This window comes from Moschus berezovskii, chromosome 11 (genome assembly GCF_049115385.1).
Source record: "Moschus berezovskii isolate FMDL1 chromosome 11, NW_MosBer_1.0, whole genome shotgun sequence".
NCBI lineage: Eukaryota > Metazoa > Chordata > Mammalia > Artiodactyla > Moschidae > Moschus > Moschus berezovskii.
The window spans coordinates 61,567,166-61,593,203 of NC_142470.1; the positions used below are offsets into that span (position 1 = coordinate 61,567,166).

The 26,038-nt window shown below is 46.9% G+C and overlaps 1 protein-coding gene across 9 annotated transcripts in view; it reads left to right on the top strand.

Moving 5' to 3' along the window:
• NCK2 (NCK adaptor protein 2) overlaps positions 1-26,038 on the top strand; it is a 114,979-nt gene that overhangs the window by 38,915 nt on the left and 50,026 nt on the right. For 3 of the 9 annotated variants that reach the window (XM_088841380.1, XM_088841383.1, XM_055399195.2), the window contains exon 2: positions 3,692-3,808. The exons of the other annotated variants lie outside the window; for them this stretch is intronic. The gene's annotated coding sequence lies outside the window, so the exon portion shown is untranslated. The remainder of the gene's footprint in view (positions 1-3,691; positions 3,809-26,038) is intronic. 9 annotated transcript variants of the gene reach the window in all.

Sequence of the window (26,038 nt, forward strand, 5' to 3'; positions counted from 1 at the left end):
GCGGGGACTACTCTCTAACTGTGGTGGGCAGGGTTCTCATTGTGGTAGCTTCTCTTGTTGGGGGAGCACAGGCTCAGCAGTTGTGCATGGGCTTAGTTGCTTCATGGCATGTGGGATCTTCCCAGACCAGAGATTGAACCCGCATCTCCTGCACTAGCATGTGGATTCTAATCCGCTGCACCACCAGGGAAGTCCTGGGCTCTCTTTCAACTATGTTCTTTGAGAAAGAACAAGCAGGGTGTCGAGAGTGTGTCAAGTGCTGTTTAGAAAGAAGCCTCCTGGGTTCTCTGTCAGCTGCCTGAGCCTGGCTGGCCCCCAGTTCCTGCCCCGCCCCCCCCCGGGGAGCCTGTGCTTTGTCACTCACTGGAGGAGGCTTCCCTAAGTCCCTTCTTGCAGGTGGGTTTGTTGTGAACGAACAAGGGTGTCCCAAGTCCGGGGGCATGGATGGCATGGTATACAGCGTCTCCAGCTCCTGGTCAGCCCCTGATCCAAGGAGGCTGTGCTCAGAAATGCCAGTGGTTCCTGTAGGGATCAACCGCCTGGGGACTCAGATCCTTTCTAAACTGAGAGCCTGAGTTTGTGTTTTATGGGAACATCTTGTTACTGTTTAACGAGGAGGCACGTGCGGGTACGTTTCTGTCTGCCAAGGATGGAGGCAGAGGGAGATGGTAAAATAAGATCCACATCATCCTGGGATGTCTCCCTCCCCACGGGCATCTCTTCTCCCACAGGTGGGTGGAGATGGCTTGGGCAGGAAGGGGAAGAACACAGTGTCCCCTGTGATGCTGTTGGCTGATGGTTCAGGACCACTGGGGCATGGGGTTTGCCTGAACCCTGATCACTTCTGAAGGGTGCTTGGTAATCCGTGAAGTACTTTGTTTTCTGTCTGCTGTGTGTATAAGAAGATGCAGGTTAGTAATTGCTGGTCCCGGCAACGTTACTGTTTGGTCAGTGTTGATATCTGGTTTTTCACGCGTACCCCCTGGAGGTGCTTTTCTGGACTCATTCCTATTAAAGCTTTTATTTTGTGGGAGTGAATGATCAAACACTTCTTTTGGTGTTGCCTCAGAGCATTATAAATTCCAAAGAGCTTTGTTTTGTGGTCACTGAGTTGAGTGGTTATTGCAGTGTTTTTCTTTCCTTGGATATTTGAGATCGCTGTCTGGTCCCAGGTGTTTTTAATTTCTTTGATCAATCTCTAAAAGAGAGTGCTTCGTGTTTTATGTATGGTTTTACAGCCATTTTTTCTTTTCTTTTTTTTTTTTTTTACACTATTTATTTGGCTGCTTCCAGTCTTAGTTCTGTCACTTGGGATATTTCCTTGCACCTCAGACTTAGTTGCTTCAAGGCGTGTGGGATCTTCGTTTCCCAACCAGGGATCAAACCCGTGTCGCCTGCATTGTAAGGCAGATTCTTAAACCAGTGGACCACCAGGGAAGTCCCTTACAGCCATTCAGAGCCCTCAAATTATTAAACTTGAAGAGAAAATCATTTGGTTCTTTATCAAATTTGGCTCCTTGGTGCCACTTAGTTGTCACTGGACTGTGGGGTGTCAGCCATCGAGACTGGAATTCCATAATTTATTTATTTAAAATAAAATTTATTAAAGTTCGTTTTATTTAAAGTAAATATATAAATCTGAGCCACCAGGGAAGTCCATAAAATATTCCAGCTGAGCTATTTCAAATCCTAAAAGATGATGCTGTGGAAGTGCTGTACTCAATACGCCAGCAAATTTGGAAAACTCAGCAGTGGCCACAGGACTGGAAAAGGTCAGTTTTCACTCCATTCCCAAAGAAAGGCAATGCCAAAGAATGCTCAAACTACCGCACAACTGTACTCATCTCACATGCTAACAAAGTAGTGCTCAAATATGCTCCAAGCCAGGCTTCAGCAGTATGTGAAACATGAACTTCCAGATGTTCAAGTTGGACTTAGAAAAGCTAGAGGAACCAGAGATCAAGTTGCTAACATCCATTGAATCATAGAAAAAGCAAGAGAGTTGCAGAAAAACATCTGTCTCATTGACTACGTTAAAACCTTTGACTGTGTGGATCACAACAAACTGTGGAAAATTCTGAAAGAGATGGGAATACCAAACCACCTGACCTGCCTCCTGAGAAATCTGTGTACAGGTCAAGAAGCAACAGTTAGAACTGAACATGGAACAACAGACTGGTTCCAAATTGGGAAAGGAGTATGGCAAGGCTGTATATTGTTACCCTGCTTATTTAACTGATATGCAGAGTACATGATGAGAAATGCTGGGGTGGATGAAGCACAAACTGGAGTCAAGATTGCCAGGAGAAATATCATTAACCTCAGATATCAGATGACACCACCCTAATAGCAGAAAGCGAAGAAGAACTAAAGTGCCTCTTGATGGAAGTGAAAGAGGAGAGTGAAAAAGCTGGCTTAAAACTTGCATTCAAAAAACTAAGATCATGGCAATCCGGTCACATCACTTCATGGCACATTGATGGGGGATAATAGAAACAGTGAGAGACGTTATTTTCTTGGGCTCCAAAATCACTGCAAATGGTGACTGCAGACATGAAATTAAAAGACGCTTGCTCCTTGAAAGAAAAGCTGTGACCAACCTAGACAGCATATTGAAAAGCAGAGACATTACTTTGCTGACAAAGGTCTGTCTAGTCAAAACTATGGTTTTTCCAGTAGTCATGTGTGGATGTGAGAGTTGGACCGCAAAGAAAGCTGAGCGCCGAAGAGTTGATGCTTTTGAACTGTGGTGTTGGAGAAGACTCTTGAGAGTCCCTTGGACTGCAAGGGGATCAAGCCAGTCCATCCTAAAGGAAATCAGTCCTGAATATTCATTGGAAGGACTGAAGCTGAAGCTCTAATACTTTGGCCACCTGATGTGAAGTACTGACTTATTAGAAAAGACCCTGATGTTGGGAAAGGTTGAAGGCAGGAGGAGAAGGGGGTGACAGAGGATGAGATGGTTGGATGGCATCACTGACTCAATGGACATGAGTTTGAGTAAGCTCCAGGAGTTGGTGATGGACCGGGAAGCCTGTCGTGCTGCAGTCCATTAGGTTGCAAAGAGTTGGACATGACTAAGCAACTGAACTGAAATGAAGGTGTTTTTGTTTTTGTTTTTAATGTGGGTCATTTTTAAAGTCTTTTTGAATTTGTTACAGTATCGTTTCTGTTTTATGTTTTTTGGCCATGAGGCATGTGGGATTTAGCTCTCCAACCAGGGATCAAGCCCATACTCCCCACATTGGAAGGTGGACTTAACCACTGGACTACCAGGGAAGTCCCAAGGCTGGAGTCTTTCAGAATAACGGCCACAGTCTGGTCTTAGAGGTATCCCTGAGTTCCCAGATACTAACTGTATCATTTTCCTAGGACCTTGGAAACAAAGTACCACACGCTAGGTGTCTGAAGACAAGGGAAACTGTGCTAGCACTCCCTCTGTGACCTGTCGGGCCATTAATCCCTCCTGGCCCCTTCCAGCTTCTGTTTCCCTGATGAGTTTTTTTTCTCCTGAGATGTCCTGGGAGAAAGCAGTCATTGTGTGGTCATGGGGAGAGACATAGGGGATGTAATTCCTATTATCCCAAAAAAGATGGAAGGGACTCAAGTCAAAAGGCAGCTGGTGGAGAGCTGGGCTTTAGTTTTGCTCATGCTCCACACAGACCCAAGTGGCTTTTCCTGTCCCGCGCAGGGGAGAGGTCAGACTGGCCACAGCGCTGGTGATGTGGAAGCCGCTGGAGCTTCTCCGATTGTGGGCCATTCCTGCTCCTCTCTGGACATGAGGTTCTCGGGGGTTCCTCCTGCTCAGGTAAGTTTAGTGAAAGTTCATTAAACCTTGCAAAGCACCTGGCACCTGCCTGCTGCCCTGTGCATGCTGTCTCCCTGGATTAACTTTTCTCCTTAACAGGGATGAAACTACCATTAAAAGGATGAAACTACCGTTGCTCGTCCTCATCGCTTGTCGAGTAAGAGCAGGAACATACTGTTTCACATTTCTATGTATTTAAATAGCTGCAGCATGTATCACAGTTTGTGCAGCTTGGTTCAGACTCTTCTGTTGACCAATGCAGAGCCTACTAACCTCCCCCAAATGTCTTCTCCTAGAACTTTCTTTTTTTTGTTGTCCTTCAGTGTTCTTTTTTTTTTTAAGATATTTTTTGATGTGGGTCATTTTTTAAGTCTTTACTGAATTTGTTATGATATTAATTCTGTTTTATATTGGGATTTCTTTTGGGCCCCGAGGTATGTGGGAACTTAGCTCCCCAACCAGGGATCGAACCCATAAAGCTGCAAAGGAAGGCAAAGTCTTAACCACTGGACCATCAGGGAAGTCCGTCTTTCAATATTCTTTTCCCATAAAATGCATACTTTCCCCCCACTAGTTTCCCATTTCCTCTTCTTTATTCTAAAGTAGCTTGCATCAGTCATAAACCATTGCCATTCAGTGCTCTGTGCTTTGAGACAAAAGCCGTCTGTACTAATTCTGTGTGTGTTTGACGGAGGAGGAGGAGCGGAGCCCGTGGGTCTCTTGGTTACTGATTTGCATTCTTAAAAGTGTGTTCACGTTGCATTTCATCATTTCAGAGTTCTCAGTGGATAGACACAAATTCCTACTTTGTATACGATGACTGTGAACTATTTAATGCCTGTTATCTGCCTATCTGCCCCTCCTCCAGGCCTTCTGGCTCCTTTTCTCAGGCTGGTCCAAAGATTGAAATTGTTCCCCTTCATCAGCTGATAGACCGGGACCTCCCCTCCCCCCAACTCTCTATGGGGTGATGACCAAGCCAAGGGTGCACTTGACCCCAGGTGTTCAATAACTTCCTTCTTTAAAAAAAATTAACCTATTAATATTTCTTTCGATTCAGATAAGAGAGTTCTTTTCTACTGAAGAAGTTTCCCAGGATCAGGCTGATGAAGATGATTCTCCTGCCAGAATTTGTTAATACTATCCTATTAATATGGCCAGTAGAAAGGTCTGAGAAACAATGGGTAAAGCATTATTGTCCATCAGTCTCTTCTGAGGATCAGGCTCTGAGGTTCTTAAATTTGTCCCAATTTAACCAGAGAGCTTTTTAAGACAGAAAGCCACCCCTCAACCCCCACCCCGCTTTGTTTCTGTCTCAGGAGTCTAGAGTGGCCCCAGTTATTTGCATTTCTAAGAAGCTGCTGCTGCTCCTGGTTGGGGCGTGGGTGGAGCCCCTATATAAGGAGGAAAAGCCAACTTTGCCCAGGTGGCTATCGGCTCTGCCTTTTCCCTGCTCTGATGGGGGTGGGGTGTCTGCTCGGAGTCTAAATCATAATGTCCTTAGGCGTCCCTTGAATGCACAGAAACAGAACTGGCTGGCCTTCAGACACCTCGGCATTTATTGCTTTTGCTGCGTGAAGTGTTATCTCCTGTTGGTGCGGTGGGAGGAGTTAAGAGTTGATTTGTGAGCTAAATACATGGCACCCAGTTCTCCTTCCTTGGAGCCCACAGGAGGGCCTGCATGGATTGATAAAAGTAGCCACTAGGAAACTGCTCTGTCATGAAAACTGGTCGATCCTATGTCAGTGACAGGCTCTTGTCTCCTCACTTCCTGCAGCTTGTATAGTCGCTCACCTCCTATTTTTAGTGGCACTGCTGACTCAAAATGGGAACTGATGCCAGGCTCTGCCTCTCGGTGCCCTGTCTGCAGGGGGCTGGGCTCTTAGGCGAGTGAGGCCGGGGGCTGCCACGGGCGAGGTGGCCTACTGGAAAGTGGATCCCTGAGCAAGGGGCCTGGGAGCTCCACCACTTCTGCTGGCCCCTTATTGCTCCCCCCAACCCAGGCTGCCACCAGAGGAGCCCTTTGGGGCCCCTGTTTCAGGGCAAGGCTCATGGAGTGTCTCCATTGATGGGGGTCTCGCTGCCCTCCAGCCCATCTTCACTCTTAGGGGACAGCTCAGCACCAGGTGCGCTGCAGGCACCTTTGACCTCTGTTCTGGGCACAGCTGATGGAGGTGGAGCCAGGTGGAGTTTGTCTTCAGCTGCTTGGCCCCTTTCTGTAACTCCAGGTGGCTTGTGCTGCCAGCTGGTATGCAGTCAGGGTGTGGTTGGAGGACTGGCCCTTCAGCTTTGACCTCTTGAGTTGTGCCCCAGGAGGGGTCTAGCCAGCTAGCCCATGCCCGTGTGTCCACAGGGGTTCACAAAGAATCGGTTAGAACCCAACAGTCCTGCTTTTGCATCAACACAGATATGAACCTGAGGGTGGTTCTCTTGTCACTGGAGCTTGGCAGGAGGTGAAGGACTCTGCCTTGGTGTCACCCCTACAGCTCAGGACACCCTGGGGCTCTGGAAATATACTGGACCAAAGTGACCATAACTGGAAGACTCTTGATACCGTGTGAGCCACCCTGAAACGCTGTGGCCTGGGGTTCACCTGTCCTGCACCTACCTTTTCTCCTGGGTTAAAGGAAGGGCTTAGAGCAGAAGCGTTTTCATCCTTTCCTTAGATTTAAATCTAAGAGTGATGGCTCAGTGGTAAGAATTCACCTGTCAATACAGGACATGCAAGAGACACTGATTCCATCCCTGGATCAGGAAGCTCCCCGGAGGAAGAAATGGCAACCTACTCCAGTATTCTTGCTTGGGGAATCCCATGAACAGAGGAGCCTGGCGGGCTACAGTCCATGGGGCCACAAAGAGTCAGACAGGACTGAGTGACTGAGCGCACACACACACGCACGATTTGTAAGAGAACGTCGATTTCGTCTGGCGGAGCCTGGGGAAGTAGCGTCAGTTACAGCCACACTGTAAGGAATTGGCCATTTTTCCTCTCTTCCCTCTTACCTCGTCTGCCTTCGCACCCTGGACTAGGAGCGAGCTATGTGGACTTCAGGATGCCTGTCCTGAGGGACCGGCAGGGGGTGAGGGTGTGTGGGGTGTGGGCTCAGAGAATGCCCTTTATCCTTCTCACGTCCTTACCAGCCAGCGCTTCCAGCAGTGGTGTCTTGAGACCCTGGGATGTCCTTACGCTTTACTTGTGCAATCATGTGTGGTGTTTATCGTATGTTTGTATCACTTTGCTTTATAAGGTGAACGTCTCCAGGTTAAGGAGCATGCGTGACTGGATCACTTAATGTCTGAGCTGATCACAGTGACCTCTGTAGGGAAGGGCTTCATGTAGGTTTTCATCTTTATAATTTTATGATTCAGAGAAATCAGTGCCTGGCATCCTTGCTGCAGCCTGTGACCGGGAGGAGCGGGCAGAGTCTGATCGGTGTGAACGTGAACACAGCTGCTGTTAGTCGCTGTTTCCATAGGACACTAAATGTTTTTAATAAAGTGTTTTTTCATTGGAGGGTAATTGCTTTACAGTGTTGAGTTGGTTTCTGGCATACATCACCATGAATCAGCCACAGGTACACATATGTGCCCTCCCTCTTGGACCTCCCTCCCACTTCCTGTCCCATCCCACCCCTCTCGGTTGTCCCAGAGCGCCAGGTTGAGTTCCCTGTGTCACAGAGCCAATTACCACTAGCTCTCTAGTTTACATATGATAGTGTGTATGTTTCAGTGCTGCTCCCGCAATTAGTCCCACCCTCTCCTTCCCCTGGGCTTCCCTGGCGGCTCAGTGGTAAAGAATCTGTCTGCAATGCAGGAGACGAGGGTTTCAATCCTGGGTTGGGAAGATCCCTCGGAGAAGGGAATGGCAACCCACTCCAGTATTCTTGCCTGGAGAATTCATAGACAGAATCCACAGACAGCAGAGCCTGGCAGGCCACCGTGGGGTCGCAAAGAGTCGGACACAGCTGAGCGGCTAGCACATGCACACCCCTCCCCTTACTGCGTCTGCCCGTCTGTGTCTTATTCCTGCTCTGCAGATGGGTTCATCTGTACCTTTTCTCTAGGTTCCGCATACACGTGTTAACATATGATATTTGTTTTTCTTTTTTTGACTTAACTTCCCTCTGCATAATGGGCTCTAGGTTTATTCACCTCACTAGAACTAACTCAAATTTATTCTTTTTATGGCTGAGTACTATTCCATTGTATATATGTACCACAACTTCTTTATCCATTCTTCTGTCGATGGACATCTCGGTTGTTTCCTTGTCCTGTTAACTAGATGTTTTAATATTTGTTGTATACTCAGCCTTTAAGTAAATTCTTAAGGCTGTTGAATGAACTAATTTCAGTTTAGGGAGGGGTTCAACCTGTTAAAAAGACATTTTTTTTTTTTTGGAAGTATGTTCAGCAGCAGACAGAAAGGCCTTAGTGTCTTAGCAGACTGTAAACAGCCAAGCTTCCGAGTGTGTGCAAGGCTCTGAGATTCCTCTGCAGCCTCCCCAGCCTCTTCCTCTACCCAGTGAGGCCTTGACACCCGGAGGGAAAGGAGGTTCCCCGTGTGGCCCTACCAGCAGCACACTCTGTCCCAGAGCTTTGAGGGCCTTCGTGTATAGAGAGTGGCCTGGAAGTTTCTGAAGGCCCTTCAAGCTCTCGCATGTTCAGATTCTCTTCATTCTCGCTCATTGCAGCATGGGATTTATTAGTTAACAGGATAGTCAATTCAGTGTAATTTTCTTAAGGTAGAATCAGAGAGGGAATCATGAATATGTCAGCTTCAGGACTCACCAGTTAATGACTAGTCTCCTTTCATCTCAACTGCCACCCTCTCCAGCAACTTTTATTTAAAGCAGACCCCAGATATCCTTTCATCTGAAAATATACCAAATATTCCTTAATCATACCAAGTAGGCAGTTGGTACTCAAGTTTTCTAGCCATCTCAAATGTTTTATTGAAAATTCGCTTGTTCAAACCAAGATCCAAACAAGGTCTATAAATCTTCATTGTTCTTCAGTCACTCAGTTGTGTCCAGCTCTTTGCAGCCCCACAGACTGCAGCACACCAGGCCTCCCTGTCCCCTTACTATCTTCTGGAGTTTGCTGAAGTTCATGTCCGTTGAATTGGTGATGCCATCCAGCCATCTCATCCTCTGCTGCCCTCTTCTCCTTTTGCCTTCAGTCTTTTTCAGCATCAGGTCTTTTCCAATGAGTTGGCTCTTCTTGTGGAGCTTCAGCGTCAGTTCTTCCAGTGAGTATTCAGAGTTGATTTCCTTTAGGCTTTACTGGTCTGATCTTGCTGTCCAAAGGACTCTCAAGAGTCTTCTCCAGCACCACAATTCAAAAGCATCAATTCTTTGGCATTCATGTCCATACATTACAGTGGAATTATTTATTGATTTCTCTGCCTTCTCATATATATATTTTTTTTCATTGTGGTTTGATTGGTTGGGGAAAATGGGTCTTTTGTCCCCACTTTGGGTTTCCTACCTGTGGTTTGGCATAGAGGCCCCCGGTTAGTGTTCTCCTGTGTGCCCTTGTGTCCTGGAAGCTGCTGACCACAATGGAGAGCCGATTTTGGCAAGATGATTCTGTGACGTTGTGTGTGCTCCTGTTGGAGTGAAGCTGCATCTGGCCTCTATACCATGATACCGAGTTAAATCTTGGAGACAGAGTTTTGGGTGAAGTAGAAAAAAATAGCTTTATCGCTTTACCAGGCAAAGAGGGCCACAGCGGGCTAAAGTCCGCAAAACTGTGTGTCCTGCCCTGGAGCAGGTAGTGAGGAGTATTGTAATCCTGGTTCAAAGAGGGCGTGATCAGCTCTGGACGTTCTTCTGACTGGCGGGTGGTGAGGTAAGTGGGAGTCGGCGTCATCAGCCTTGTGGTTCCAGCAGGTCTGGGGTCTCCTTGCTTGTGGGCAGCAGACAGTTAACCTCTCCCAGCTGGTGGGGGGTTCAGTGTCTGCAGAGCAGCTCTAAGGTATTGTTGTGTGTGTCCCTTGAGGGGAACCGGGACCTGCCCCAAGGCTGCCCTATTGTTTCTTGACTGCTCCTCCCTTGTCTCTGCATCCCCTCCCTTCCCTGATTAGCCACTCTTTGAGCTTGCCCATTGGAACTCAGGGAGACCTGGAAGCTGAATGAAGCCTATTTCCTGTAATCAAGAATCAAGAAAGTGGGGGACACAGAAGACTTTCCTGCCCAGGAGTCCCGCAGGGACCTGCTGGGTATCAGGGGTATATGGGAGAGGGCAGGTGTGGCGGTCTGGGCTCAATCCATGGTTCATCATTCCCATGGGATGCTGGCGCTCAGCCCAGAGTCCCATGCACGCACACCAGCCCATCTGGACAGCACAAAGCTATGTCTCGGGGCCTGTTATGCAGGGAGGTTGGCCCGTTTTTTGGCAGTGTTCACAAGTGGTGTTGCTTCCCCAGTATTGTCATGAGAGAGGTTTCTGTTTGATTTTAGAGAAATCAGGAGCTGTGATTTCACAAGCTGACCTCCTTGCTACTATGGGGAACACCCAGCCGTGGCCAGGGCCTGCTGCCCAGGGTTGGTGGAGGAGGAGTTGAGGGGCTCCAGGTGCCTTCCACTAGTGCCTCCCCTCCTAGCTGGGGCTCCCTTCAGAAGAAGATGGAATTTGGGGACCCTAGTCTAGGAGACATGGATGCTCAGTACTCCTGAGTTGGGCATTTTATCTGGGCCTTTTCAGTGGCTAAAAGTGTAAACTTAAAAAATAGTCACAACCTAAAAGTTGAAAGTTATGTTTTATTCTGGGGGGAGTTTTTAGGACTTCAGGAGATATCACCTCAAGTGACCCCAAGAGAACTGCTCCACGGAGGTGGGGTAGGAGTCAGGTTATAGAGAAGTTTGCAACAAAGGGCAGATAGTCTGAACATCAAAACTATTTTTGTGAATCAAAGAAAACCAGGTATCTCATGTTAAGGAATTTAGTGCTTTTCTGTGTATGGGAGTATGTAAGATTCTGGGCTCACTGAAATCTTTCCTTTCATCTGCATCTCAGCTATCTGGGGCCAACATGCTTCATTTTTCACAACCTGAGTTCTTCAGAGCTCCTCATAGGGAGTGGCTGCAGCCTAGTAGCTGCTGGATAGCAGGTATTGTCCTCCTTCCTGGGCACCCTCCAAACTCAGGAATTCACATTTGGAGGGCTGGAATTGCCCCAGTGGCTGTGACATCCTGCTTTACTGATATGGCAGGAAATACTTAAATTTCTCAAAGGTGGTTTCATTTATTTGTTTGTTTTGATTTTTTTTTAACATAATCTATTGTAAATTCACACTATTTCTAGTTCAAAATTAGAATTACAAGGTGTTTTAGTTCTTTGATTTTATGTTTATATCTCTTTTCTCTTAGGCTGAAAATTTTTGTCCCTGGGAACATGAACATAATTACCTATTTGCTTAATTATCCCACTTTATTTATACACAACCCATAGAAATGTTTAGAATAGCTCCACCAATATTTTTACCCACACTGTGAGTAGTGGAAACAGCTGAAGATGTTTTTGTCCTCAGGGTTTATCCTACTAGGAAACTGCAGCCAAATGACTGTGTTTCAGAGTCTTCCGGAACCATTCCCCTGTGTGTTCATGCCACCACTTCAGTATATAATTTGGTTAATGTGTTTCCATCTTGCTTTTGATTTTTAGAACTTAAAAAATTAATATCAGTTTGTAATTATGTAAACCATTTTCATGGTTCCAGAGCCAAAAGAGGTGTCTGCAGAGAGGTCTGCTTTGTGTTTCTGTCTTCTCTTCTTATTCCTTCCATCACTATTTTTAAAAGGGTTATTTTTCTTTCCCTCCTTTTATTTATAGCCTTGTAATGCAAAGTACTAACATGTCTTCATAAGTTAGATATTTGTTTTTAAATTTTTATTGGTGTTTAGTTGCTTTGCAATGTTCTGTTAGTTTCTACTGTACAGCAAGGTGAATCAGCTGTAGGTTTACATATATCCCCTCTGTTTTGAATTTCCTTCCCATTGAGGTCACCACAGAGCATAGAGTTGATTGCTCTGTGCTCTGTCAGTTCAGTTCAGTTCAGTCGCTCAGTCGTGTCCGACTCTTTGCAACCCCATGAATCACAGCACACCAGGCCTCCCTGTCCATCACCAACTCCCGGAGTTCACTCAAACTCATGTCCATCGAGTTGGTGATGCCATGTGCTCTGTAGTAGTTTCTTATTTGTTATTTATTTTATAGATAGTATCAATAGTGTTTATTTTTAATACTTGATGTTTTCTTAGATAAACAATAGCACAGTCTACACACTTACCCCAAACTAGAATTGGAAGATTGTCTTCTAATGATGAGGCAAGTTGTAGCTTAGTTAACCATGACCTTGAGTTAAACTGAGTATGCCTGTCAATTCGGTTATTTTGGACTGGGTACTTACAGCAACTAGGGCTTCCCAGGTGGCTCAGTGGTAAAGAATCTGCCTACCAATGCAGGAGACACTAGAGATGCAGGTTTGATCCCTGAGTGGGAAAGATCCCCTGGAGAATGAAATAGTAACCCACTCCAGTGTTCTTGCCTGGAGAATCTCATGGACAGAGGAGCCTGGTGGGCTGCAGTCCATGGGGTCACAAAAAGAGTTGGACATGACTGAGCATACACAATTACAGCAACTGCTGCCTGAACATTCTAATCATAATCCAAAATATTAATAGTTAGAAAATACATGAATATTTCTGTCTTGTTTTTGCTGTTGAAGAAAAAAAAGGAAACTTGGTCTGTTTAATTTACATATATTCTAGTTCAGTGGGTCTCGCCCCAGTGATTTCATCCCCAGGGGACGTGTGGCAGCATCTCAGAAGTCTGGGGATGTTTTTGATCATTGCAGCTTCAGGCGGGTGGAACCCTCAGCTCCTGCAGTGAATGGGGAGCTCCCCCTGCCAAGAAGTATCAGCCCTGTGTCTGCCTCTGGTCAGAGCCCTGCACAAGGGATGGGGCCTTGGGACCGTGGGTCACCCCCTTCCCGCCCTCCCTCTGTTCCTTGTCCCTCTACCCTTTCTGCCTCCCTTCCCCCTTCCCTCCCTGCTTCCTCCCCCTCTCTTCCTTTTCCTCCCCTTTCTCTCTTCTTTCCCAGTAAAAGTAGATTTTTACATCTAGGAGTACAGGAAAACCGTTCACAAAGAGAAGCCAGAAGGACACCAACAACTGTGCTTTACCACCTCGTGTGCAGAGAGTCCAGCACAGGAAGCCCCGTTCCATTCAGTCTGGTGTAAATCCCATGTGTGACCACATGCTTTGAAGGAAGCTGGTTCTGCTTTGGGGTGGGGGTGGGGTCTCAGGAAGACGGGATGTCTTGTTTGGTGCAGGCACATGGACCACCACCTGTAGGACAGCAGTGCTTGAAGTTGAGGCTGTGATGTGCTGACAGCACTGCACTGACTTCACGGTGGATCCTGACGTGCTGCCCGCTTAGAAAGATGACCACTCAGAGGCATGTGTGGGTGTGGGCGGCAGTGGGTAGCTGGCAGTTCTGTGCCTCTTAGGACATACTCTTGTCATTGACAACATTCTGCATTCCTCTGGGGGTTGCTTTCCCGTCTCTGGACTTTCCATAGAGTCCTATGAGATGCTTATTTTCAACTAACAAAGAGGGTGAGTGGTCCTACCTCTGTGTGGTTTAACGTGATGTGGGTGGGGGGCTCACTCGTGTTCTTACATCGGGGACCCTGAGGAGTATCAGCAAGGTTCCTGGTTGTCCCCAATCATTACTAGAGGGGGGCACCTGGAGTGTGATCACAGGGCGTTGTGTGCAGGTGTTGGAGGCAGTCGTATCTGGTCCAGTGATAGGCTCGCTGGCCTCGGATCTTAGCATCCTTTCTGCCTGTGATGATGGAGGAGGCAGGTGTGTGGTGCCCTTCCTCTAGCTTCTACATCACTGCTCTTCCCCAGGTACCACCCACACTCCAGCAGGTCAGTTCACCCAGCTGCAAAAGTCACTGGTCAGCATGTGTCTATGGTATAAGAGAGTGCAGTACAGTTTTCTGTGGAAAGAAAGAAGTGTCTTTAGGAAAGTTAGCCGCTAAGGTGACAGCTCACAGGTTTTTAGCCGTGGGGAGCTGGGTTTATCTGATCATTTTGTTAAACGTTTGCCTGTGAACTTCAACTCTTGTGACTGCTTTGAGGGGACCCATGCGGGTGGAGAGCACCCTGTGATGGTTATGGGGTGGTCCTGCAGAAAGAGCCCAAGTCACCAAAATTCCTTTTGATTTTAACTTCATGGCCCAAAGACACAATATTTATTGTCCTTTTTAGGCCCTTGACTGGAGTCTTATACCACTTCCCCTCCTCATGCAGCCTTTCCCCTGCCTCCCAAGGAGAGCCTTATAAGCCTTGGACACTAAGAACGTGAAGGGCTCACTTCTATTTCAGCACTTCTACTAACTCTGGGGGAAGCCCTTAAATATTGACAGAGGTCTGAAGCCTTGGTTCATTTTTTAATTTTTTCAGCACAGAAATAAATGGTTTGTGCTATTTTTGAGTGGTGGATATTGAATTCGGGGTGTAGGGCAAAGTGGTTTCCATGTCTTTCTAAAGAGGAGAAGCAGGCACCTCTAGCGGCAGGTGGCCTTCTGATGGGGACAGGTGGAAGGCAGTTCTTAACCATTCCTGGGCAGGTGTGGGTGGCCACGCTCTGGACAGCCAGCCTCTTGGGCTTCAGGATTGACAGGGTTGGTGGTCCTGGCCTTGCAGGATTCCTGCCCGGTGGTTGGGGAGGCATCTACTAGCAGTGAAGGAAGACATCATGGGTTCACCATCAGCTTCCCGTGATCGGACTTATGGGCAAGTGCCAAGCCTTTTGTAACCATAATCAGTTAAGACAAAGCAAAGGGCTGTAAACTGCAGAACTCTGTTGGCGTCTACCTTCTCATAGAAACAAGATGCTTCTGGGACTTCCCTGATGGTGCAGTGGATAAGAATCTGCCTGCCAATGCAGGGGACTCTGGGTCAATCCCTGGTCTGGGAGGGTCCCATGTGCCGTGGAGCAACTAAGCCTGGACAACCAGTGAGTGTGCCCTAGAACCCATGCTCCACAACAAGAGAGCCGCCGAAATGAGAAGCCTGAGCACTGCAGTGAAGAATAGCGCCCCCCGCCAAAATGGAACGACACGACAAAAAAGAAACAGGGTGCTTCTAGAGAAGAAAACCAGATCAGAAACCTGTCACTGAAAACCTTTCAGTGTTGCCGTGTGGACTCGTTAGTTTATGGTTTTATAACTGGCTAAAGGCTCTGGCATTAACTGCAGGTTTCCGAGTGGTTTCATCACCCTCGGTCAGGGCTGACTGCAGGGTGACTAGCTGTGTTCATCTGATTCAGTTCATTTCCTAGGGGAACCAATTACAACCCCATTTTCACTAATTTACGGTTGTAATCCATCTATTTCAGAGCCAGGATTAAATTATCGTCTACCTCCAGAAGATGTATGTTTGAACTTAAGTATCTGTGGGATTTTCATATTCTATGAAAGACAAAGGGGTGAAAGATAGCTCGTTGTTAAGTTTTGCTTTCTTCAGTTTTCTTCTATCTACTGTTATTATTTTGTTGGAAAATTTTTACTGCATATATTTTTTTTAAAAAACAACTGAAACCTAACATCAAGGGAAGCCTTCCTCCTGTCTCAGGCACCCACATGACTTCATTGGAGCAAGACCACTGCTTCTTGTGTGTACATCCAGTGTTCTGGAAATAGCTAACTACCAGCTTAACTTCAGCTCCTCTGTCCGTGGGATTTTCCAGGCAAGAATATGGGAATGAGTTGCCATTCCCTTCTCCAGGGGATCTTCCAGACCCAGGGATCTATCCCAGGTCTCCTGCATTGCAGGCAGATTCTTCACCATCTGAGCCACTGCTGCTGCTGCTGCTGCTAAGTCACTTCAGTCGTGTCCGACTCTGTGTGACCCCATAGACGGAAACCCCATAGGCTCCCCTGTCCCTGGGATTCTTCAGGCAAGAACACTGGAGTGGGTTGCCATTGCCTTCTCCAATGTGTGAAAGTGAAAAGTGAAAGTGAAGTCGCTCGGTCGTGTCCGACCCTTAGCGACCCCACGGACTGCAGCCTGGTAGCCCTCCATCCATGGGATTTTCTAGGCAAGAGTAATGGAGTGGCTTGCCATTGCCTTCTCCGTCTGAGCCACTACAGATACCCAACTATCAGTTTTACTCAGGTCATTTCACTTTCTTCTTGTTTTTTCCCTCACTTGTTCTTCTTGTAATACAAAGACATCTCTCCTTTACTTACTTTTAAAAAATAAAGTCATTGAATTGTACACTTTAGTTGGTGAATTTTTATGGTCTGTGAATTGCATTTCAATTTAATAAAAAGTAACCTTAGAGTCCGGAGAAGGCAATGGCAAGCCACTCCAGTACTCTTGCCTAGAAAATCCCAGGGATGGAGGAGCCTGGTAGGCTGCAGTCCGTGGGGTCGCTAAGGGTCGGACACGACTGAGCGACTTCACTTTCACTTTTCACTTTCACACATTGGAGAAGGAAATGACAACCCACTCCAGTGTTCTTGCCTGGAGAACCCCAGGGACGGGGGAGCCTGGTGGGCTGCCATCTATGGGGTCACACAGAGTCGGACATGACTGAAGTGACTTAGCAGTAGCAGCAGCAGCAGCAACCTTAGAGTCTGGGGACTGATTTGGAGAGAAAAGATGAAGAGTGGAATACTTTCATCTTTATGTCATCAGAGGTGACTAGAGAGGTTCCCCAAAGATCTTTGCAGCTTGGGTTAAAAACATATTTTTGTGGAGTATTTAGAAGGAGGAGCCTGTGGTGAGCCTGCCAAGGTTCCTGCTACATAGATAAGTTCACTGGGGTGATGAATCTCAGCATGAGGAGGGTGAACAGCGGGTCGGTAATTGCAGGCAGCTTAACCAGGCAGCAAAATGGTAGTTAAGTTTCTTCGTAGATAAATGCATGTGTGGAAAAGAATCTGAAATGTCCTTACTTTACTTTTCTGAGTTGAGAATATAAGTTTGAAGTCCTGTCTATTTAGAACCTAGAGACATCTGTCTTGTTTTACAAGTGGATAGTTTTCAATGTGTATTCACTCAGTCTTATCCTACTCTTTGTGACCCCATGGTAGCCCACTAGGCTCCTCTGTCCATGGGATTCTCCAGGCAAGAATACTGGAGTGGGTTGCCATTCCCTACTCCAGGGGATCTCCACGACCCAGGGAACCTATGTCTCTTGGTATCTAATGCATTGGCAGGCAGATTCTTTACCATTGAGCCACCTGGGACTTCCCTGTCATTCAGTGTCTTGTGCTGTTTAATCAAGCTGTTCCTCTCCGATAGCATCTCAGCCATATCCTTTCTGTCCATTTTGACATGTCCTACCTGCATTGCTGGTGGAGCCATGCCTGTCCCCTTGGGTGGAGGGCCATTTTGGGGAGTGATCGCTGGGAGTACGGGTGTCCCCAGAGTGTGGGCTGTTAGTTTGATTCTCCCCAAGGAAGGTGTCAGGTGCGTCCTGCCCTTGGCCACGGTCTGTACCACAGCGTGGATGGTGGCCTGGAGACAGGTGTGTGGGGTTTGCAGGTGAGGAGTGGATGGAGGGGGGTGGTCTGTCCAGGCCAGAAACAGAATGAGAACTCTTCAGAACCTGCAGCGCTGGACCTCAGGTGATGTGGAGGAGTGGACCAGGAGGGTCACCAGGGGCGGGTGTCTCTGCTTCCTCAGAAAGCCGCCTGCCAAGTGTAGTGTGAGGGGCCAGAGGGGCTGTGCAGGTGTGAGGCTGCCTGTGGGGCACAGAGTCTCCGCCAGCATTCTCATGTCCAGAGCATCATCGGCATGTCCACTCTCTGCAGTGGACATCCCTGCTGAGGCCACATGCCGTGTGCAGAGATGATGGGGGGTGGCCCACGGGGGCCTGAGGTCCTCGCTTGAGCCCCTGGCATCCACTCCTCTGTCTGTCTGCTTTGTGGGGGTGAAGCCTACGTCTGTCTTGTCTGTTGTATGTCCAGCACCCCGCATAGTGCTCAGAGGGCTTCAGAAATACTTGCGGAGGGATTTATCTTGAAGTCTGTCCAGAAGAGAGAACTTGTAGGAAACTTGTCATTTTTTGTCTTAGGAAGGGTTTGCTTGCTGAAGAGGCCCTAAAGGACCTTGCAGCTCCTCTCACTGTCGGGAGGTTAGTCTCAGGAAGGAGAGATGAGACCTGTTTTCTAGTCCATCATAAACCACCCTTATGTAAAACTATTATCTTCATATAAGACACTGCTCACTCGTCTCCTTTAGAGATTTTAAAATTCTGTGGTAGATACTAATGGGTACTTTGGAAGGGACACATCTGTTTTAGAAGTTACCTAGAAAAGCTGAACTGAATTTTTTTTTAGGCAAGTTTTCTTGCAGCAGATAAAGCAGCACTGCCATGTCACCTCGTGTCTGACCTCGGTCCCTCCCTGGACTGAATCCCCTAAGAAGGATGGCATCTGTGTTGTGCCTTATTTACATACAGTGTCTGCGCAGAGCAGATATGTGTCACATTTCCATTGAGTAAGTGTGACTTCCATTTATTTATATCAATGAGGTGACTGATACTCTCTTCAAGGAAACCCAGTGTCTGAGGCTAAATGGCTACAGTGCCCAGCTGGAGAAAGAAATGGCAACCCACTCCAGTACTCTTGCCTGGAAAATCCCATGGATGGAGGAGCCTGGTAGGCTACAGTCCATGGGGTCGCAAAGAGTCAGAGATGACTGAGCAGCTTCACGTCACTCACTTCATACTTTATCACTGGAGAAGGAAATTGCAACCCACTCCAGTATTCTTGCCTGGAGAATCCCGTGGCCAGAGGAGCCTGGCGGGCCGTGGTCCATGAGGTCGCTGAGAATCAGACACGACTGATGTGACTAAGCACACACACAGTGCCCAGCTGGTAAGATGTACACTGGGCTGTGCGTCCCCTGGAAGAGAGTCCTTGTGTCCTTTGTCACATGTGAAGGTGTGGCCAGCCTCATCACCTGGGTGCCCCTTCTTTCAGACAGGCCTGGTGTTCAGATGCTGAGGGTTTGGAGATAAGTGTTCTTGATTCTGTCCTCCTCACTTTCTCTTCTCCCTTTGCAGCCCTTTGTTCTTACCTGGGGCTGATGTCATAACCAGCTGCAGGTGGTCTGATTCAGCAGGTCTCAGTGGGTTCTGTGTGCAATGAACAGGCAGTAGGGAAGGGGAACCCTTCCATTTCTGAAATGTGTGGTTAGAACACTCCTATTTCAGCTCTTACACATCATCTGAAGATAATTTTTGTCTTTTTGTTCAGTCATTAGGTCATGTCTGACTTTTTGTGACCCCATATACTATAGCACTCCAGGCTTCTCTGTCTTCCACTCTCTTCCAGGGTTGGCTCAGATTCTTGGTCCATTGAGTGGGTGATGCCATCCTGCCCTCAATCTTTCCCAGCATCAGGGTCTTTTCCAGTGAGTCGACTCTTGGCATCAAGTAGCCAAAGTATTGGAGCTTCAAGATCATTCCTTCTGTTGACTATTCAGGGTTGATTTCCTTTAGGATTGACTGGTTTGATCTTCTTACTGTCCAAGGGACTTTCAAGAATCTTCTCCAGCACCACAGATCAAAAGCATCAATTCTTTGGTGCTCAGCCTTCTTGATGATTCAGTTCTCACGTCTGTACATGACTACTGGAAAAACCATAGCTTTGACTATACTGACTTGTGTCAGCAAAGTGATGTCTCTGTTTTTTACTACACTGTCTTTTGCTGAGCTGTAAATTTGAAAAATGAATCACAAGGTGCAGTGGAGATTTAACTCGTTCCCTAACTTTGTTCTTTTCTTTGTTCTATCTTGTTCACGTTTTCACGGAACAAGTTACATGCATGGAGACCGTGGTATATTTCCGGATTTACTGATTTCAAAGTATCCTCCTTAAGGAGTAGACCAGGGAAACGTTGAATTCTGAGAGGGCTTGAAATCATGTCCTGAGTATTTCCTTTGCACAGAATGGCATCGTGGAGCCCAGTTCGTTATTTCTCTGTGCATGTAAGCGAATGGATCTCAGCTTTTCTTTGAAGTGTACAGTGGATGAAGGTTGTTGGAGGAAACCTGGCTGTAGGAGGAAGTGGGTTTTCTTTTTGCCAGGTGGCCGTTGAAATGTGTTTCCTCTGTGCCCAGTTGAAAGGCTGGGCATGTAGATTTTCATGCTCTTGTTGAGTTTTAGCTCTGAAAGTGCTTACACAGCTAATCTGGCTTTTATGTTTATTTCCACTTGGAGCTCAGCGGGAGACTCTTTGGAGATATTCGGACAGAAATGACTTAATTGGATTTCAGCCCAGACACAGCGTTTGAATGGCTTTATGGATGGCATTCATTGGGCCGTTGCCATGGGAAGTCATCTATACATTTTTGAGCCTGAGAGTTTGCAAGTCCTCTTTGATTCATTCAGTCTCTCTCATTGGCTTCTTGCTAGTTTATCTGATCAATGACATACTCAAGAAAAATAAATTTATAGCAATAAAATGAAGACATGTGGTTAGTTAGCAGAACCATCATTCAGTTTTGGCACGGGTGCACTGATTTGTGTTGAAGGCTCCGTGTTGACACTCAAGAGCTGGATCAGGCTGTGTGTAAGGAATTCAGGGTCTCTTGGTTTAAAATTTGGGAGAAGAGGCTTCTAAACCCTGGAGCACTGAATGGTGCCATTGTTGTTCAGTCGCTAAGTCATGTCTGACTCTGTAACCCCATGCACTGCAGCATGCCAGGCTTCTCTGTCCTTCACTATCTCCTGGAGTTTGCTCAAATTCATGTCTGTTGAGTCAGTGATGCCATCCAGCAATCTCATCCTCTGCTGCCCTCTTCTCCTTTTGTGTTCAATATTTCCCAGAATCAGAGTCTTTTCCAGTGAGTTGGCTCTTGGCTCTTTGCATCAGGTGACCAAAGTATTGGAATTTCAGCATCAGTCCTTCCAATGAATATTCAGGATTGATTTCCTTTAGGTTTGACAGAATTGATTTCCTTGCAGTCCAAGGAAAGACTCTCAAAAGTCTTCTCCAGCAACACAGTTTGAAAGCATCAATTTTTTGGTACTCAGCCTTCTTTAAAGTCCAACTTTCACATCTGTACATGACTACTGGAAAAACTGTAGCTTTGACTGTACAGACCTTTTGAGGGCAAAGTCATGTCTCTGCTTTTTAATATACTGTCTAGGTTTGTCATAGCTTTCTTTCCAAGGAGCAAGTGTCTTCATGGATGCAGAGATTTTGGAGCCCAAGAAAGTAGTCTGTCACTGTTTCCACTTTATCCCCATCTATTTGCCATGAAGTAATGGGACTAGATGCCATGATCTTAGGTTTTTGCACCATTGTGGCAGATTCTGTAGAAATCACTGAGGAAGTGTAAGTTTATTAGATGATGAATGTCTGATAAGAGTCATTCTGCCGAGAGCCTGCCATGTGGCTGAGCCATATGGATGGCAGCATGTGGAGGTCCCTTCCTGGAGGCACTTGTGTTGCCTTTGAATGGGGGCAGTTTGGTTATAAAAGAGCAATCACTACAGTAATGAAGGACGTTCCTGTAGAATGTTCCAGAAGAGGGGACATTTGGGTTCATTCCTCCTGGATGAGTTGGTTTTGGCTGGACAGTGGTTTTGGGAAAATGCAGGTATGAATCTCTTCCTGGATGGTGGAGGAAATAGACATAAAGGCTCAAAAGTGGGAAAGTATCTGGCATTTGGGGAAAATGTGGGTGAGTCATGTTGACCATTTTCAGAATATTCAAAAGCAGCTAAATATACTTTAAAAACAATGATATTAAAATTCACATTCAATTGGCATGATCATGAGTTTGTTCTCTGAAAGTATTTTTTTAAACCATTAGCCACATACAGTTAGAAATGTCGTTTAGATCACCTGTGTGTCTAAGTTATCTCAGATGAGAGTTCAGTCTCTATGTCTTCCTTCTTTCCTGTCTTTCCTTCCTTCTGCCCTTTTCAACAAAAGAGGTTTTATTCAATAGTGTGTTTTCGTGTTTAAGGTTTATCTTGGTCAGCTTGCTTTTTATTTATGGTGTAATTACCTGGACCACAATGAAATCCGGTGGACACTTTGTAAAGAATGCAGGTGACCCTTTGCAAAATATTTTGTGTAATTGGACTATCCAGTTACAGCATTGAGATGTGTATATATACACAGATATGTGTATATAGGGTTGTATACATACACCTACATGTATGCTGACTCTGAAAACTGTGATTTGGGTTGGTGGAAATAGCTTCGGAGAAACACCTATGATGCCTTTTGGAGGATGGGGACTGTTGTATTAAGAGGCTAGCATCAAATATATACACAGAATCTTACAAAGCATTAGAACAGGAGTTACTTATGTCATTCCTATCTGCTAGAATTCTGAGGCAGCTACCATAAAATTTAAGTCCATATTAAGATTTGCCTTATTACTTCCTTGTCATGGTATTTTAGGTAAATGTATTAATACATTTTTGGTCCCACATCATCAATTTTGGGTAATTCTCACATCCACTCCCGTGTGCTGAGCTCACAGCTGCAGATTAGGAGCATCGAGACCTCGTCAAAACTGAGGACATGGAGGAACAGGACCAAGGTGGGAGGGGCGTGTGGGGGCTGAGCAGGACTGGGACCCAAGGCTCCTGCCACTTCTTTTGGTCATGGCATGTGTGGTCGACCCACTGCCGGCAGTTTTGTTCTCGTCTCAGTTCTAGAAGACTTGCAGGCAAGATGTCTGCATTATTTCAGAACACAGAACCCTCAGAGCTTGGCATCTGACCAGTGACCCTGCTCCCCACACCTCCCCAGCCACATATGGTATCTCCTTGAGGCTGTTCAGAGTTAGAAACTCATGCTCTTTCTGCCCCATTTTCATTAATGGACTTATGATCCTCACACAGATGCAGTCCACTGATAACCAGTGTTATCATTTAAATCAGTTCCAGCCCATGGCAGAAAAATCTGGTGGTTTCTTTTTCAGGACAGTTTTATCTTGAGTAAAAGTCCAAATTCGATGGGACTTTCTGAAATGTGGACCCCGCATCTGACTGTCAGCACTGAGCACTGGCAGGGCCACTGTGCACGGGGTAATAAGAAGCAAGCGGGGTCCCGGCCCTGGAAGCATTAGTGTTGTTTTTCTCTTTTTAGTAAAAGAAAAAAGAAAATTGCTTTTAGCTTGTCCTGCAGATTAGGGGTCTGGGCAGTTCACTGGGTGTGTTTTGCATGTTTATCTCATATACTTATGTACTGTGAGGTTTGTTCATGATACTCATCTGGCATAATCCAAGAGTCTTGAGCTTATGTGCATTGTTCAACAGTCAAACAGTGTAACTTAGTAACTTTTTTCTGCATGGACATCTAAGAGAAATAGTGCCTTTGTTTTTATTTATGTATATACTTTATGTATTAATTTTAACAATGTTGTGTTAATTTCTGCTGTATATCAAAGTGACTCAGTTATATACATATATATGTTATTTTTTATATTTATTTCCATTATGGTTTATCATAGGATTTTTTTTTTAACTTTTTATTTTATATTGGAGTAGAGCTGATTAAAAATGTTGTGATAGTTTCAGGTGAACAGTGAAGGGACTCAGCCATGCATATACATGTATCCATTCTCCCCCAAACTCCCCTCCCATCCAGGCTCCACATAACACTGAGCAGAGTTCCCTGTACTATACAGTAGATCCTTGTTCCTTATCCATTTTAAATACAGCGGTGTGTTCATTTCCATCCCAAACTCCCTACCTATCCCTTTCCCCCATCCCTCCCTCCAGCAACCATAAGTTCATTCTCTAAGTCTGAATCACAGGATGTTGAATATAATTCCCTGTGTAGGACCTTGTTGTTTATCCATCCTATAGATAATAGCTTTTATCTGCTAACCCCAACCTCCCCATCCACCCCCATCCCACCCCTTGGTAACCACAAGTTTGTTCTCAGATTAAGGTGGCGTGTGTGGTCATGGGCTTGCGTCTTAGAAACTATGATACTGTTCTTCCTTGATTTGAGAGGCAGAAGCCTGGCTCCCATCGTGGCAGACACTCCAGACTGATGGCGGTGACAGATGACCTTTGCCCATGTCTGGAGGTTCTGGCCCTTTAGTGGTGATCCATGTGGGAAGAAAGAGTCCAGTGGGGCTCTGCAGTCAGGCGGGCCTGGATTTGAATCCTGGCTCTGGGCCTGAGGGTCTGGTGGTTTGGTTCCTGAGCTGATGATGAGGTGTGTCTCCTAGGCTGCAGTGAAGGTGGAGCCACCAACACAGTGTCCCTGGGACCTGTCCAGTCGCTTCTCTGCTTCTGCGGGGTGGGAAGTGGAGTGCTGGTCTTCCCGGGGAGCCTCTAGGGGGTTCACGTTATCTGGGCAGTAGGCAGGGCTGCATGTCCATCCTGCCCAAAGAGGGGGGCCCAGCCTTTGGCCTCAATGGAAGGCCATGAGCCTCTCATTAATCCTGAAGACTCTACTGCAGGGAAGCCTGTCAGTGATGGACACCAGCCCTGAATGGCCACGTCCACTGAGGTTCGGAGGAAACCGCCCAGGTGGCCCAGAATAGCAGCCGGTGCAGTCGCTGTGGGGCACCTGGAGTTCAGGCGGGGCTGGGACAGCTGGTTTGGGTGTCCAGAGGCCAGGCCTGTGGGGACCGGCTGGGCTGCTGGGGGGCAGCCACCTGACCTGAGCACCCTCGTTGGTGTCCTGGCTGAATGCCCCCCGAGACCGGGAAAAACCCCAGGTTGGACCCAGGCTTTTCAAAACGCAGTCGAGAAAAAGAAAACCTCAGTATTGCAGAGAATTCAGATAGTCCTTTGGTTTTGCTGTGGTAGAATGATCGGGGTCCAGATCATTGTGGAGAAAGGGGTGCATTTAGTATTTGTGTTAATTTCCTTCTACTCTGTCCTCATGTCTTTAATTCCTGTGGGGAGATGCATAGAGATGCACCATAAGTGGTGCTTGTGGGGAAATGCCTTTAAAGACAAGCATGCACTGTCCCCTCCTGCCTGAGCAGGCTGAAATGTCCTCTAGTGACCACCTTGACCCCAGTGACCTTAAACCTGGCAGTGTTTGCAGTCAGAGATGGTTTTCTACAAAGTGTATGCTTTCCTGGTTGATTCTATCACAGGTTGTACTGAAGACCTGATCTGAAGTGCTCGTCCTTAATAGAGGCTTTGAATAGTCCATGTTAAACATGGCAGTGGATGGACTTGATGGAAACCCAGCAAGGGAGCAGCTTGTTCTCTGTGTTCACTTCCGAGGAAGGTGTGTGGTTTGTGCACTGACGCTTGGTCCGTGAGAGGCTTTTCTTGAAGAAAGCACCACCCCTCCCTCTCACACACTTGGATCTCAGGGGACCAGGCCATCTTTGTTGTTGTTCGGTTGCATCTGACTCCTTGCGACCCCCTGGACTGCAGCACTGCAGGCTCCGCAACTGTCTCCTGGAGTTGTCTCAAATTCATGTCCATTGAGTCAATGATGCCATCCAACCATCTCATCCTCTGCTACCCCCTTCTCCTCCTACCCTAAATCTTTCCCAGGGAGGCTCTGGTTGGAACCCCTTCATTGGCTCAGATCCTGGGCATCCACCTGGATGGCCACAGCGAGTGTCAGAGGACAAGACTTCCAGACCCAGGCCGTGGTGCTGGTGAACTGGGAGGGGAGACAAATTCTCTGGCACCAGGCTTGCTGCTGGTGTGGTAGGTTCAGCTTTGGAGGCCTGTGTTCCTCACTCCAAGCCTGCTAAGGAGAATCTCTGCCTCTCTGAGAACATTAAGTCCTGTGGCAAAGTGAATATTAGTATCCATCCCAGGAGGTTACTGGGAGGATTAAATCACACACACACACACATACACACACCATGAGAGCATCGTGCACACAGGGGGAAACTCAGACAGCTCCCCCAGATGCCCAAGGGCCTTGACTTGAGCTCTGACTCCAGGCACATTAACTTTTCAATGAAAATTCTAAAGCTACAACTTATGTCCAGAAGAACCCCTGAAAATACTAATACAGAGGTGGTGTTTGCAGACACAGCTGTGTTTAGCCAGTGGGTTTCTCCAGTAAGTGGCATGTGTCAGACCCACAGTAAGAAATCGGAATCCTTCGTCAGGACTGGAGTCCAGATAGCAAAGCATCTGTTTTCTGTCTTGTTTCTGAAAACACTCGGCAGAGAGAAGGCTGCCATCCTGGTGCGTGTCTAAGATCTCGCCCAGGTCTCTTATCCCTGGTATGTCT